This window comes from Prionailurus viverrinus, chromosome A1 (assembly GCF_022837055.1).
Source record: "Prionailurus viverrinus isolate Anna chromosome A1, UM_Priviv_1.0, whole genome shotgun sequence".
Taxonomy (NCBI): Eukaryota; Metazoa; Chordata; class Mammalia; order Carnivora; family Felidae; genus Prionailurus; species Prionailurus viverrinus.
In genome coordinates this window covers 78,467,745-78,483,576 of record NC_062561.1, presented here as the reverse complement: position 1 = coordinate 78,483,576, position 15,832 = coordinate 78,467,745, and the positions used below count along the sequence as shown (strand labels likewise).

Below are 15,832 nucleotides of genomic sequence, written 5' to 3'. Positions count from 1 at the left end.
AGAAAGATCATTGGATAAAAGAGTCTGTATTATTTACCTATGAAACCATGGTGCTTTCAGGTCTGTTTTAGAAGTTAAAGCCCAGTTATGGATAATTATAAAAAGTATCTTTCAAGCTCTTCTCGATTAGGGAACTAGAGTCACTATCCTGTATATCTGTGAATAATTTGCTAGGCATAATGTCAGGTAACTGTTTGACCTTTACAACTTTAGGCATACACAGCTGTACCACATATACAGTTGACCTTGGCCCTCATTGATACTTAGAATGCAAGACTTCCCAGGTCCTGAGACCTCACACAATGGCCTCTGAATTTTAGATGGCTCTCAACAACAGAGATAATCAAGAGAATGTCTTAGATAACTGGCTGCTGTTGGAGACTATCATAATTCTAGGACAAACTAAAGTAGATTTTGAAGTTTAGATATTTGGAGGATCTACGCTGATGGATTTTCAAAGTAGCGACCATAACCGAGTGCAGGAACAGGACATGGCTGGGTCCGTGTGCAGCCTTTGATCGCAGGGGGACTAGCTGGTTCAGTTAAGGCTACTGGAACAGTTCTTCATGTATTTTTAAAACTTATTTTGAGAGAGAGAAAGAGAGTGCGAGGAGGGGAGGGCAGAGAGAGGGAGACAGAGAATCCCAAGCAGGCTCTGCACTGTCAGTGTGGGGCCCGATGTGGGGCTCAAACCCACGAACTGTGGGATCATGACCTGAGTGGAAACCAAGAGTCAGATGCTTAACCGACTGAGCCACCCAGGCATCCCTGTCCAATCCTATTCTTAATAAATGTTTTCTGGAGGTCTCAATTAGTAGAAAAAAGTAAGTCCCAATGATTTTGTTCATATCCTAAGTGTTCTTGAAATTACTATGTTAATATTATTTATCGTGCCTCTTCATGTTGGGGAAGTTTCATAGAAGATCCCTCATCCTGTGAAGGACTTCTGTTTATAGATAGGTGTTTATTTTCACTTTGCAGAAGAAAAGCCTAGAATCGGAGTGGTAAAATAACTTGCCACAGGTGTACAATATACATCCTGTCAGAGCCATAATTTTAGAAATAAACTATTATCCATTTATTGAGTGCTTACTATAGGCCAGATGCTACTGTTCAAAGCACTGTAGATGCAACATCTGATTTTATTTTGAAACGAATCCCAGAAGGCAGTTTTCATGGACGTCATTTTCAGTTATGGAAACTGAGCCTGAAATAGGTGCGATGACTTGGTCAAGGACACAGGACTCAAGTGACAGAGCTGAGACTTGCATTGAGGCCAGTCTCCCTCCCAGTGTCTCCTGCTCTCTCTGTAGGTCCTGAGAAGTGCCTAGTCATGATTCCTGGGAACTCTTGCTTTCTCTGTGTCTCTTTCCTTTATAAGTGCCTCCCTACTCTTTAAGAGGATCTCTTCTTACACAGAAACATGAAAAGAGAAAAACACTTTGTAATGATTAGGAATGCCTTAAGGTATGTTTTAGAGCAGGGTATGCTGACATGAATACACAGAGAAAATGTCTATTATAAATGGCATTGTGAGCATGTGCATACACACACACACACACACACACACACAGCCCTCAAACAACTGGGGATAAGGGGTACCAACCCTCCACATAGTTGAAAATCTGGGAGCGCCTGGGTGGCGCAGTCGGTTAAGCGTCCGACTTCAGCCAGGTCACGATCTTGCGGTCCGGGAGTTCGAGCCCCGCGTCGGGCTCTGGGCTGATGGCTCAGAGCCTGGAGCCTGTTTCTGATTCTGTGTCTCCCTCTCTCTCTGCCCCTCCCCCGTTCATGCTCTGTCTCTCTCTGTCCCAAAAATAAATAAACGTTGAAAAAAAATTAAAAAAAAAAGAAAATCTGCATATAACATATGCTTCCCTATAAACTTAACCATTAACAGCCTTCTGTTGACTGCTGGTCTTACTGATAACATAAACAGTTGATTAACACATGTTTTGTATGCTATATGTATTATATACTGTATTCTTACAATGAATATGATAGAGAAAACAAAGGGTCATTGAGAAATCATAAGGAAGAGAAAGTACATTTACAGACCTGTACTGTAAAAAATCTGCACGTAAGTGGACCCCGTGTTTTTCAGTGGGCAACTACATATACATGTATAGAGCAGCATCCGTGTAACTCTTGCATTGTTACAAGAGAGCATGTGAGACAGTGGATAACATTCTCCCTAACTTGAAGGTACTCATGATGCATGCTGACTTCTCAGAAGCTGCTCTTGTCCCCTAATTGATACATGAATATGTGCCCATAGAGTATTCTGATATGGACCATGAAACTAAATCTTACAAACCACTGTAGAGCATTTTAGGACACTAGAATAGCATTTGGTAACCACTTCTTGCTGCCCAGAACACTAACGCAGTCCCATTCAAACGTTGCACAGGGAGAGGGAATCCTTGTCCTTGAAATCGTTCATCTTGCCTCGGAGGCAGGAACAGGCAGTGACAAACCATGTATGCATCTAGTCACAAAGCACAGTGTGACTTTAACTTAGGAGGAACTACGTAGAAGGAAGGTCATGTGGTGTGGATCTCCATGTTGTTACGTTTTTCTCTGTTTCTGTGCCCATGGGACATTTATTTTTTTTCTATGTCAGGGAAGCACATGGTGAGGGGGGTAAGGTACCTCTGTATCATTTTCTGCACCCTAATCTCTCTTTATAGCTCCCCATTTCTTGTTGCATTTTCCCTCTGGCTCTCTGATGCGTTTTTCCCCACAGCCCCAATTTCTTCTGTTTTTTGAATTTTCTTTTAATGTTTACTTATTTTGGAGAGAGAGAGACAGAGCACGAGCGAGGGTGGGCCAGAGAGAGAGGGAAACACAGAATCCGAAGCAGGCTCCAGGCTTTGAGCTGTTGTCAGCACAGAGCCCGACGCGGGGCCCGAAGTCATGAACCATGAGATCATGACCTGAGCAAAGTTGGACGCTTAATCGACTGAGCCCCCCCGGGCTCTCGTGTCCCCCCAAACCTCAATTTCTAATTCTTTCTGTTATCAGTTGCCTGCTTCCCTTAGCCATAGTACAAAATAAAATTATAAAAAAAAATAACTCTGAGTCAGTTTGGGCTCTTTCTGTGATATGACAGTCAGTAAAAATTAATTTGCTTTTATTTCTATAGCTTTTAGTTGATTCCTTTTAGCGATCAGATGCTCATTAAAACAAAGAGTGGAACAGAAGTCCACATTTTGTGCCTCTCTGTGACTGTTTTGAACTGAATACGTGAAATCAATATATGACAATCAGCAGTTTAGAAGTTGGGCTACATCAGTTTATTTTAATGGAATTTTTTTACACTGTAAATGAAATCGGTGCTGTTTGAATGTTGCTCTAACATGAAGCATCAATATGTTTGTTAATAAGAGGTTTCTCTTCTGTTTTACATATGCGGATATAAAGCTTCTCATAGGCTGATCACAGTTCTGAAATATTCTGCTTGACACTTAATCCATCTGTTTACGTCTGTATTGATTATACATATCATTAACCCAGCCAATCCGTGAGACGATTGATTGATTGCAGATTTCAGTATGTATTTCTCCTGTCCTTGTTAGTGCTGATAGGTCTGCATTTCCATCTGGTTTGTAGTAAAATTCCCCTTGAAAGAAAATGAATTTTTAGTGACCTCATCATACGTTTTCTTTATGTCTGGTTTCATTTGATTTGAAAAGATCATGTTTGGGTGAGCACGTTGTTCTTCACAACATATCCTTTTGTCCAGCAACATTTGGAATTGCTAAGCCATTGTTTGTGTTACTGTGGTGTCTAATGTGAAAGGTCTATTTTATTTGCTTGATTGCTAGGGAGGATATGGGTTCATCTTATTAACACTGCCCTCGGTGAGGTTGACTAAGGTTCTCAGGGGGCCATCAGCCACAGTCCCCTCCTGGAAGAAAGGGGTGCAACTGCAGAAAAGCTCATCGTAGCTGCACCTGTATGTACAATGACACCCACTTTGTAACTCAACGTGAAGGATCATCCTCGAACGTAACCACTGGTAGCCTCTGATGGCGCTATTATGGTTGGTCTTTCTTTTCCTTATGTTTTGTATTTTTACAGTGAACAAAGAAAAAAATAGCTAAAATATAGCTATTTTTAAAAGGAGGCTAATGTGACCTAGATAGAGAGGAATTTAAAACAGCTAGTTGATTAGACCCTAAAGGATGTGATTTGTCACCGACATAATATGTTCCTCAAATATTTATAAAGGTTTAATAATAGGTACTCTCTAAATATTTCATTCCTTCACCCCCCCCCAAATCTAGGTAATATTTATTAGTTGAAATATTTATTAATTTAGTAGGCTTAAATAAATGAAGATGGTATTTCAGGAGTATTCAGTGAGACCAGGTTTTATAAACGATGGGAGCAAGGTATCTATTTTCATTTATTATGAATGTGAATAGTCAGGAATTCTATTTACTACATGGTCTCATGAGAGGCCATTCAATTTCATTTTTAAATCTGTCCTCATTTGCAAACCTATTCTCATTTTTTAAATCTGTGCTTAAAAAGCGTAACCATTTGTAACCATTCTGCCATTATAGGCAGAAAGATATACATTTGGACGCATAAGCATATAACTGGAACTAAATAGGTAAATATTACGTAAGTCGGCTTGCAAGCCTGTGGGCTAAGCTGTAATAACTAATCAAGACAAGATGGCACTTCAGTATGCCATCACTTACATAAGCAAGCTGTAGGGTGCCATCCACATCAACCAGATATTCCCCTTGGAATTTTGTGGTTAGATAAATATTTTAGGGAGAGATTTAGGAACCCTGTTGGACTGTGTTTATTCAGAACACACTCTGATGATACCCAGCGCTTTGGAAATGGGTGTTTGGGGCCTGTTGAGCATTTGCCGTGCAGCAGAAGTCCATAAATTGCGATTAACACAGCAAAGCTGGGAAATGAAGGAAGTTGTGAGATTTCACTATCCTTCTGCTGAGCTGCTTGCCCGTGTGGTGGTGGTGGGGGGGTGTCTGGTGCGCCAATCCCAGCGGGCATATTTCCTTTCCATTCGGTGGTAAGTCTCATTCAGTGAAGCAGTAGATATGTGTCTGCTACAGGAGCAACTCTTGCTTTAGACAGCACTTATTAAGGACACAGTAGTTTGCACTGACTTGAAAAGCAGGGACTGGATGCCTTCCAAGTTGTGAGATAAATCCCTTTATAATCTGTATTGGTTCTTTCAGCCCAATGGCTGGCAAATTGCAGATCAAACAGAGCTCTTCAAAGGGTTTGACTTGATATCATATAGTTGACCTTAGCTCAGAGAATATTTTGCTGGAAACATTGTAGATTCCCCTAAAATATGTCTCCGTCCATTCCTGGCGATTTTGCACCGTTTCCACTGATTTTACTGATCTTGGTCATCTGATGAAAGTATTTGTGAAAGAAGAGACTTCTCAGTATTAGCTGTTATGCTTTGCCTGTTTGACAACACAAGATGGCCATTTTGACACAGTCACAGTAATTTTTAGGTGCTGGCTTGAAGAAGTCAAATTGCTCGGTTTTCCTTTTCTTGATTTTTCTTACATTACTATCACTTAGATGAGACAGTCCCTTCATTAGAGTACTTTATCACATGTTGATGTCAAGGTCTCACCTGTGTCTCTTTGTAGCTCTCTGTATATGCACAGATACAAATATAGACATAGGTATATAGATATAGTACAGACAGATATAGATATTTACAGATATTGTGTGGGTATGTATACACATACAATAAGGCTTGACCTAATGGTGTTGCAGTATCTAGCCGTCTGTTTTCCTTTCCTAACACTGTCATAGTATTTCCACCCTGGCTGCAAGAGGTGGGAACAGAAAACAAAGAGGCCACCACAGTGGAGAAATTTCCTTGACGTCATGGTACCTCACTGCATGCTGTCTGGCAGGCTCTCCCAGAGGTCAGTGAACACAAAGGTTCAAAGACCAAACCAAGGAGATCGAATTGCTGAGGCGATCACATCCATGTAAACATGTGGTGCAGATCAGGGGGAAGAAAATTGTAGGTAACACGCATGGGATGGGGTGCCAGAGGGGTGGGGCGACTTGTGATCAAGCAAGGTAGACCTCTTGGCCTTTGGTGGGAAACTCATCCAGCCAGCTAGATACCTGGTAGTTCTATATTTATATAATTTTATAATATTAGTGTATTAATTCAATGATACAAAATAGTAGAAATTATACCAGTAGAATACATAACTACAAGCACGCAAGTCAATGAGAGAAGTCATTCTGTATTTGTAAGTTTTCTAGTAATACCTGTTTGCTGCCTTTGTATTAATGATGTGTGTTTCAGACGTGCAGAAGTAGGCCCCAGAACTTGAAGAAATATTCTTGAAGCAAACGTAAAATGGAAACAATCTTGTCTACTATTTTTCTCCCCAGTGAACTGGGAAGGCCTGCCATTTTTGTTTTTTATTTTGGTATGGAAAAGTATAGTATAGATCCCAGATGTTCTGAAAGTACATAATTTGAGAACCAGTGATTTAGTCTGAAGAAAATAATAACAGGACAACTAAGTAACTATTTTAAGGAGATAAGTGGACATTATATGGAGGATAGTTTCTAGTGATACTTAATTTACTGGAGTCGCTATTTCTATCCATCGAAGTTGACCGGTGACTAATTCTTGGAGGAGGAGGAAGAGGTTTAAGAGCACTTTAACTGATATTTCTTATTTGTGTTGATATTGATTTTCTTACTTGTATCATTCTGTTGTACTATGTTTAGGAGATTTTTATAAAAGATGTAAAATGGTTTCCAATAGTATGTTGGTTGCCAGAAAATGATTAATTCATTCATTTCTTTAGGTTAAGATTTGACAGCTTTTAATTAAAAAAAAAAAAAAAAGTCCCGAACAGATGTGCTTACTGTTATTTTTTGCAGCGTCCTCCAAGGCTGATATCTGGAGGTTGGAAATTCAGGCTCCTGTCTGTGCTGTTTGATTTTTTTGTCTAACTCATGTCAAAACCTGCTGTACAGGCACATAGTCTTTCCATTCCCCATTCAGCCTCCAATTTCAGGACCTTTATTCTCTCCCCCACCCCCCACATTGTATGGTTAACTTTGGACTCAACTTTCAGATGTAGACTTAACAGGACACCCCTAGAATGGGAGATGTATACCTACTGTGTGCTCTCTGTGTGTACTCTCACTAGTATCACAACAATGAGCTTACATTTATTTTTCTGACAGAATGTGAGCCCATTGAGAGTAAAACCAGTAGCTATATAAAGAAGAACGTCCAGTCCAGCCCATCATTTTATTCTTGGCATCGTAGCACGCACTAAATAAATTGTTGACTGAATAAACAGGTCAGTGCTCAAAATACCCAATTTGAATTTTATTTGCTACCTAGAGGTTGTATGCCCTTGGATACGATAATTATAATTTTAATGACAACAGTCATGACAGTAGTAGCAGGCAGCCATCACTGTCACATATGGAGCACTTACGATGCACTAGGTCCTTTTCAAACTTTTCCATGTATTAATTCATTTAATCTTCATAATAAACCAGTTCATTAGGTACTATGATTAGGCCCCTTTGTCAGATGAGTAGGGAGAACAGAAATGCTAAATGATTGGCTCAAGGTTATTTAGCTCAAAAGCAGAGAACTGTCCTTGGACTCAGACACTTCAAATCTGAACTACTGTTGCTTTATATGTTGGGCCTCCATTTCTTTATTTATAATAAGGGTCGTTGTAACAATTTCAAATATGGGTGGTCAGCATTGCGTGTTCTGATCTGTGCAAGCTGCTTAGCCCAATGCCTGATTTGTAATGAAAGTTTAATAAGTAAGAGCATTTATTGCCATACTATATGGCAGGTGCCTTGCTCAGTGCTTATAAGGCTGTAGGCTTGCAATAAATGTTGGTTCCTTTCTTGTTTCTTTCCCCTTAAGTAGAGAAATTCAGAGGCAACTACTAGCGCGAAGGAATTAGGTTGGGAGCATATTGAAACGGCCACCGAGAAGACTAATCTAACTGGTACCAGCTGGAGAAGAAGAGAATAGATTACAGAAAACAGCTCCTGTAACTGAGTGCTAATACTTTGCGGGGATTGTGACAAAAGCATCTGGCATTTGAATAATATTTCTAACTTTGAAAGCATGTTCACATCTCGCATGTTATTTTATATTTCATGGCTGACCTTGGGAGGGGAGATAGACTATCACAATTGCCATTTTACAAAGGATCCTTAGTGACTTGCTGAAGATAAGAGTGGTTAGGGTACAAAGAAGAAGGAGAAGTTGTACTTCTAGGTTGTTGTTATGTGAAAATGTAATTCATCATCAAACCAGGACGTTTTTGTGAATGGAAGAGGAAGCTTCACGATTAAGTGAGTGCGACACACATAAATGGGACTGGCCAGGGCCCGTGAGTAGGCACCGTGTGCCTTTCTGCTGCTCTTGTTATTCCTTATCTTGCTCACCTTTTCTCTTGCCCAACATGCATCACATTGACTTACAATATTCTTCCTTGAACTCCAGAGAGTGAGTCCTCCTTCTCAGGGTGCCCTAAGTTCCATTCGCTACACGCACAACATTCCACATTACGGAAATCAGATGTATCTCTTTGAAAAGAATGAGAAATTTACCTGGATGCAGTGACTATATATAGATACACATGTGTGTGTCTGTGGGTGTGTATTTGAGATAAAGACTGAAAGGCTAGCATACTTGACATGGTTTGCTTCTACAGCCGAACTTCCGTTTTGCTCTACTGAACCTCCTTTTATCAGCAATATTTAATCATATGTTAGTTTCCTTATACTGCTGTAACAAAGTGTCATAAATTAGATGGGGTAAAAGAACAGAAATGTATAGTCTTACCATTCTGAAAGCCCAATGTCAAGTTGTTTGCGGGGTTGATACTTTCACAGGCTTTTGAGGGAGAATCTGGCCAGTCTCTGTCCTAGCTTCTGGTCGTGCCCATGTTTACTTTGCCTTGTAGATAAGCTACTTCATTCCAGTCCTCTGTCTTCACCTGGCATCTCCTGTGTGTCTGTGTCTTTACAATGGTCATCTACAGTCACATTGGATAAGGGACCCACCCGACTCTGATATGACCTCATCTTGACGTTATGTTTGCAATGACCCTATTTCCAAATCTCAACATATTCTGAAGTACTAGGGGTTAGAAATACAACACATTTTCTTTTTGGCAGGGGAAACAATTCAACCCTTAACAAATAGTAACAACAACCAAACCCAGTCGTATATGGAAGGATTTGCCAATGTTGTACAGTCTACATTGATCTCCTTTTTGTGGTAATCTTTGCTTTAGGAAAGCAAGAAAATATAAGAACTAATTGTGTGTGCCGAAGATATAACCTCATAGTGGCCCTCCGTTTTCATTAACTGGACGATGGTGATGGGATTCAATTTTATAGACAGGAATTATAAACAGAGTTACTGCAAAATTAATGTTTTGCTTAAATTATTGTCTTCCCCTGCTGTGTTTAAAAGATATGAAAATCATTTTCCTTTTTAAGTCAACAGAATTATGTTGGTGTCTTATTGAAAAGTTTATGTCAAATATATTTATTTCATATTTCTATCTTAGTCATAAATAGTTGCTGATTGGAATGAGGAATAGTTTGGTATTTCAGTAGAATTATAGGTTATTACGAGAGAGATAGTTCACCCTCTAGAATGTTGAAAATGACACAGAAGTTCTTGCTGGAAGCCTGGTCTGGCTTTACATAAACTAAAGAGCATAGCGGTTTCTGGATATCTTCTCCGTTCCCCTCAGGACACAGCAGGAAGAAAGAGGCAATAGGGTTCAGCGGAAGACACTCTGGTAAGAGTGACGGGCCCCCTAGGGAGAGACCAGCAGTTCCCAGCAATGAAGTCTGAAAGAGAGGGGCAAAAATAAATGCCATTGAAGGTAGCTAATTTAGGCTCCAAAGAGAGAGCATGGACGGGTGGAGGTGCTGAGCCGGTAGGACAGAGAAAACACGGAGTGTTGGCTGATGGCTTCTGTTTGGCACGTGGTCTCCTGCACTAATTGGAATATGGGTCCAGATTCAGGAGAGCCAGACCCGTGTGCAGGACATGAGAGACACACATGTGCCCATTACCTCTACCCACTTCTACCAAAGTAAAGGAGTCTCCTCAAGACACTGTTGCCAGTAATTGTCCCCCCCGACTTGCACTTTGCTTTTCCTTCTTCATCCATTGACTCCTCAGCATAAGACAGAGTCTGTTGCAAAACCCACAAGCATCTTTCTTTTTTTAAAGAAAAAATTGATTTCATGTTTATTTGTTTTTGAGAGAGACAGAGCACAAGCAGGGGAGAGGCAGAGAGAGAGGGGGAGACACAGAGTCTCAAGCAGGCTCCAGACTCTGAGCTGTCAGCACGGAGCCTGACACGGGGTTTGAACCCACGAACCATGAGATCATGACCTGAGCAGAAGTCAGGTGCTCAACTGACTGAGCCATCCAGGCCCCCCCCCACCGACAAGCATCCTTCATACCACTGCTCTGAGACCTCCGTGGTTCCCCACCAGGCAACTGACATTATTCCTATCAGTCATGCTCAGTCTTTCTCGGACTAGAGAGTGTGTTCCTACACAGAAACATACACTGACCTAAGTGTTCCAGAATTGTTGAAAGAGATACTTTGGGAATAGTGATATGTACAGCTGTGTATATCTACAAGAACTCTTTCCTATCGTTAGACAAAATTGCAAGTTTTTTAGTATCAGGGCCTGCCTCTTTATAGATCTAGTGCCTTGCTGTTCAAATAGACTTTCAGTAGTTATCTGTTGAAGGAAGAAAAAGCACATTGTTAAGCATAATGTGAAGCTGTGCGTAATGTTGCTCTCCCTCTCCTCCAAATTGGTATTTCTCCCAAATGAAGCCTCCATTACAGTGATGTCCAGTCTTTCTCCCGCCACGACATCTGTGGAATGTCTTCTTTCCCTACTGCTAATTCAGATGTATTGTTACATCTTCACCTGGATTGTGCTGCTTTTATCTGTGATGGCTTCACAAGACACATACTGCCTCACCATGGCCTTGTTCCTGGTTTAAAGGCACAGACCACATCTGGAATCATCTCAGAGCTTGTGTAGTGCAAGGTTTTTGTGTTAACTTGTCTTGTTTTCAGTTAAAAAAGTTTTTAAATGGCTTATTTATTTTTGAGACAGAGAGAGAGAGAGAGAGAGAGAGAGAGAGAGAGAGAGAGAGAGAGAATGAGTGGGGGAGGAGCAGAGAGAGACACACACACAGGATCTGAAGCAGGCTCCAGGCTCTGAGCCATCAGCACAGAGCCCGATGCAGGGCTCAGACTTGTGAACCATGAGATCATGACTTGAGCGGAAGTTGGAAGCTTAACTTACCGAGCCACCCAGGCGCCCCCTCACATAAGTCTTTAGTCCCGTGTTACATCTGCATGTAATGTTTTCCTTTACAAAACTTTGAGTGCACATTTATAATGATGGACAACTAGAAGTTAAGACACACATGCCAGTTTGTAGCCTTGAATATGAACTTAGTAAGTGAAACTTACGATAATAACGCAACAAAGAAGTCACGAGACTAATTGTGAAGATTTGTCTGACCACTATGCCTAATGTCATTATAACAAAATCTGATCCTTAAACCTTTGATTGCGACCAAACAATTAATTTTGCAATGCGCTGGGGCATCCGCCCTTGTTTACCGTGCAAAAAGGCAAAGTGTGGATCTGCTTACTGAGGTTAATTGTTGCTTTCATGGCTCACTCACCCTCTTCCCTTGTGCCTTGGGGGATTGTTTCAGACCTGTGACGTTCTTGTGAAAATTGATATCCATGGTTTATGGGCCACAAGGAATAATTTAAATGGTGGCGGATCCTTGGAGGTGTTCAGTATAGTTAGGCATGTATGTTTTAAGGTGACAGTTGTGAGGTTACAAAAGCCGTGTCAGGCTTTCCTGGGCTAACATTTATTTTATGTTAAAATAATGTCCATCATGATTTGTATACATTTTTAAAAAGTTTATTTTGAAGAGAGAGAGAGAGAAGGAGAGAGAATCCCAAGCAGGCCCCATACTGTCAGTGTGGAGCCTGATGTGGGGGTTGAGCCCAGGAGATCAGGACCTGAGCCCAAACTAGGAATCAGAAGCTCAGCCAGCTGAGCCACCAGACGCCCCCTACCTACTTCTGTTTTATACGCATTTTTGTGTTTATGCTTTATATGCATTGATATTAAACAGATTTAGTATTTGGTTATGACAGATTCAAGTGTGAGTCCAGTCTGCACCTTTGCTCCCCAAAGTGCAGTCTGTGGACCAGCAATGTTGCTTCATGGGGGAAGCTTGTGAAAAATGCAGAGTTCAGGGCAACAGACCAAGAGATGAGACTTAAACGGCCCATGTATCTGAATCCCGGGCTCATCCTGAAAGGGTCTGCTTGCTCAGGTCAGTGAGCTCCGGAGCCTCCCAGACGTGCCGGCCGGAGGCAACACCAGAGCTGTAAGCAGTTCACTCAACAGCCGCTGGAAGAGGGGAGATGGCTCTATTCTGCCCCAGAACTGCAGCTCTCTGTCTACAAACCAGGGTCCCCAAAACGAAAGAAGAAAATCCTTTCTATCAAACTTTGTCAGTTGGAAAGGGCCCCAGCTCCCCAGTCAACCACTCATCCAGCACCTCTAAGTGCCGGCCGGCCAGCCGCTGTGTCTGATACGTTGCGTGTTTATACAGTTGTTGATGTTGCCTACAATGCTGGTGTCCTCCAGGCAGCAGAAAAGCACCACGTGAAAAAAGATCAGTTAATACAGATGACCATGAAATGCATTGAGGAATTCCAGTGTATTCTCTCACACTCTTACAGTATTCCTAAATTTAGAATCAAAGGAAGCATCCAAAGCATGAAACAAAATCAGAATCCAAACTGACCCTACGGGTTTAGGAGAGAAAAAGGGAAAGGAGCTGATCCTTGAACGCATAAGAAGCAGTCCTGTGAGCCACTGAGATCACTGTCCTCAGCTCTTACTACCAGAAGACCAAGTTTCAAGCAAAACAAGTTATCTGATAGAAGAGATTTCCAGTACAGAGATCCAGGTGGAGGTGAAGAGACCACCAGCCTATGGATTAAAAATTGTGGTTTATCAGAATGAGAAACCTCTGCAAATTGAAATAGAAGTTGAATTACCTAGTGGTAATTCAGTATCTCTGTGACCTTAGTGTTTCTGAGGAGGACTTATTGATCTAGCTCTCTGAGAAGTACAGATTGCATCTGAGCCTTCCAGAACATGCATACTGAAATGACTACCGCAGAATTTATCAAAGAGAAGACTACATTAGTCATCACAGTGCCATTGGTGTTAGTCAAGAGGATCATCTGCTTTGGGTTTTTCACGTGATGCTTTCCTGCCACCTGTCTTGTGAATTACGGGACCTTCATTATGGGTAAAGAGGTAGTTTATCTTAAACACTAGTGTCATATTTTCTAAGTGTTCTTTTTCACTGAATGATGTTTTCTCATCAACGGTTTATCTTTATCTTTTCTGTTTTAAACTCACTTTTTCTCCCTCTCAAACTTGGCCTGAAGCAGACACTACTAAACATGATATCGTCATGATACACTTCTTTTGAAGGTATTTCTCATGGTCTTAAAGTACCAGATATCATTGGGGAAATTCTGTTTTTTTCCAGGTAACATGTAAGAATTCTTGGTTTTCCCATTGGAAAAAAAAAGTTTTTTATCTCTAGCAAATTGTCACATGAGGAATTAAAAACAAAAGTTTTACAAAGCAGAATTCAGGTGCTGCCCTGAACTACGTCAAAGTTGGAATTCATAAGAAACTCTATCTTGATGTTTTCTATGCACATTAAAGTTTGAGCAGTGTTCTACATCTCGATGAAATGTACTCTTCGTTAATGTGAATTACTATTTGGGTTTGAAACACTGCCATTGTTGTTGGGAAATTTAGAGCCCCTAGAGAAATAATTTAATATTTTTCACACACAAAAAAGTTTTCTAGCTTCCACCTGGAAGATGCAGATTTTACTCTGAGGTCACACAGATGTGATATTGTGAAAATTAGACACAATGTCTTTAGGTACCTGGAAAGCAAGATTTCATTACATACTTTGTGTATAACAAGCCTAAATATCATTGAAAGTAGGCTTTTGTTTTCCTCGGTTGTGACCCATTTTTCCTTACTTTTCACATCTCTATATTATGTAGAATTCTATAAAAGTGTCATAGAATTATATATAAATAAAAACTTTGGCCAAATGAATTAGCTGGATCTACTTTTTAAAAATTTTTTTTAACGTTTATTTATTTTTGAGACAGAGAGAGACAGAGCATGAACAGGGGAGGGGCAGAGAGAGAGGGAGACACAGAATCTGAAACAGGTTCCAGGCTCTGAGCTGTCAGCACAGAGCCCGACGCGGGGCTCGAACTCACGGACCGTGAGATCATGACCTGAGCCGAAGTCGGATGCTTAACCGACCGAGCCACCCAGGCGCCCCTGGATCTACTTTTTATTACTTAAGTAACAGGGCTCCGGGTTGTCCTGAACAACATTTTATATGCTGACAAATGCGACCAGTTGTAACTTCGGGTTAGTCCTAAGTATAGGGTAGACTGTAGCTTCCCCCCGTGTGTATATATATATATACATATGTGTGCAAATACACGTGCACTCAAGCATATTTGGGATTAATTTTGAGCAGCTAATAGTTTTGTCTATCAACCGAAGTTCATTATAGGAGCTGTGGCAGTTACAGAGATAAGTAGAGAACAGTTCCTGCTTTCTGGACATTTATAATCTAGTATGCAAAATAAGTTGAACAGAAATCACTTTGGAATGAAATGCAACAAAAGAGCTCCTGATTACTTTTGGACAGGGTAATCAAAAAGACATTCTTGGATAAACTGGTATTTAATTGAACCTTGAAAGAAACGAGGCACTCCACCAGGTAGAAAAAAGCAAGAGCATTTCAACTGGAAGCAACAGTGTGAACAAAGACAAGAAAACCAAAAATGATGAGCCGTGGAGTGAAATGGCAAAATCCCAGAAAAATAAAATGATGTTTAAACAAATACCAAAAATGGAAGACCAAGTATTCTGGTTGACTCGACACCACAATATGCACATCTTCTACCCTTTCTAATAGCCTAGGTGTAGGAAGACATTATTCTTGTGAATACTGGTAGATGGAAACAGTCCAGTGAATTTAGAAGACAGATGTGCAGACTTTTCTGACTGTAGTGAACTACAAACTCAGGTGGTCTCAGAATGAAAACGTCATTGAGAGACATCTCTACTTTCATACAAAGGACAGAAATCCTTTTTGATTCCTTCATGATTTCCCTGCTGGTTTCGCTTAAATTCATTTAATGACAGGTTTTTTTCACCAAAATTTTCAAGACAGCTTTTGGAAAGCTCTTTATGTCTTGAGTTGATTGGACATCTGAAGAAAATCACCCAGTGATCTGCTTGTTTGTAACCCCAACTCCCAAATTAAGAAATTGAGAACACATCCTTTCCTTCTACTTAGACCTCAGATGTGTGTGTGTGTGTGTGTGTGTGTGTGTGTGTGTGTGTGTGTAATTTCCAAATATTCTGGTATCAGTTTTTGGACTAGTTCCCAGACTTTTCAATCTAATGGACCAATAAATTCAAATCAGATCAAAAGTTTCACAGATGATTGCATTAAAAATCACTATCAAAGTGCCTGGGTGGCTCATTCGATTAAGTATCTGATTCTTGGTTTTGGCACAGGTCATGATCTCACGTTTTGTGAATTCAAGCCCTGCATCGGGCTCTGCACTGACAGCACATAGCCTGCTTGGGA

The 15,832-nt window shown here is 40.7% G+C and overlaps 1 protein-coding gene and 1 pseudogene across 1 annotated transcript in view; both read left to right on the top strand.

Annotated features, from left to right (window-relative positions):
• Nucleotides 1-15,832, top strand: part of NALF1 (NALCN channel auxiliary factor 1) — a 628,937-nt gene that overhangs the window by 83,232 nt on the left and 529,873 nt on the right. The gene's annotated exons all lie outside the window — the stretch shown is intronic.
• On the top strand, nt 12,422-13,386 carry LOC125169757 (PIH1 domain-containing protein 2-like; annotated as a pseudogene).